The sequence below is a fragment of the Octopus bimaculoides genome, chromosome 30 (assembly GCF_001194135.2).
Source record: "Octopus bimaculoides isolate UCB-OBI-ISO-001 chromosome 30, ASM119413v2, whole genome shotgun sequence".
Classification (NCBI taxonomy): Eukaryota; Metazoa; Mollusca; class Cephalopoda; order Octopoda; family Octopodidae; genus Octopus; species Octopus bimaculoides.
The window spans coordinates 1223449-1223653 of record NC_069010.1 but is presented as its reverse complement, the minus strand read 5'-3'; the positions used below and the strand labels follow the sequence as shown (position 1 = coordinate 1223653).

The 205-nt window shown below is 36.1% G+C and overlaps 1 protein-coding gene across 1 annotated transcript in view; it reads left to right on the top strand.

Moving 5' to 3' along the window:
• The window catches only part of LOC128251273 (acyl-coenzyme A amino acid N-acyltransferase 2-like), a gene marked incomplete at its 3' end in the record, with an annotated part of 93108 nt that overhangs the window by 90771 nt on the left and 2132 nt on the right, over positions 1-205 (top strand). The window lies entirely within an intron of this gene.

Below are 205 nucleotides of genomic sequence, written 5' to 3'. Positions count from 1 at the left end.
ATGGGCAGATAAAGTTTGGATGATGAATGTGCCTCTAGGCTTCTTCAGAGAGTCTAAGTGGTTGAGAGGGTTAATACATATAAGAAACTGTTAACAACAAGTACAGAGTGTTTGTATTTTTGAAAGGGCAGTAAAAAGAATCGGAGCAAACATGAGGATGTTAGTGAAGCACAACTTATTAAAATTATTTGGGTATAAGAAGAGG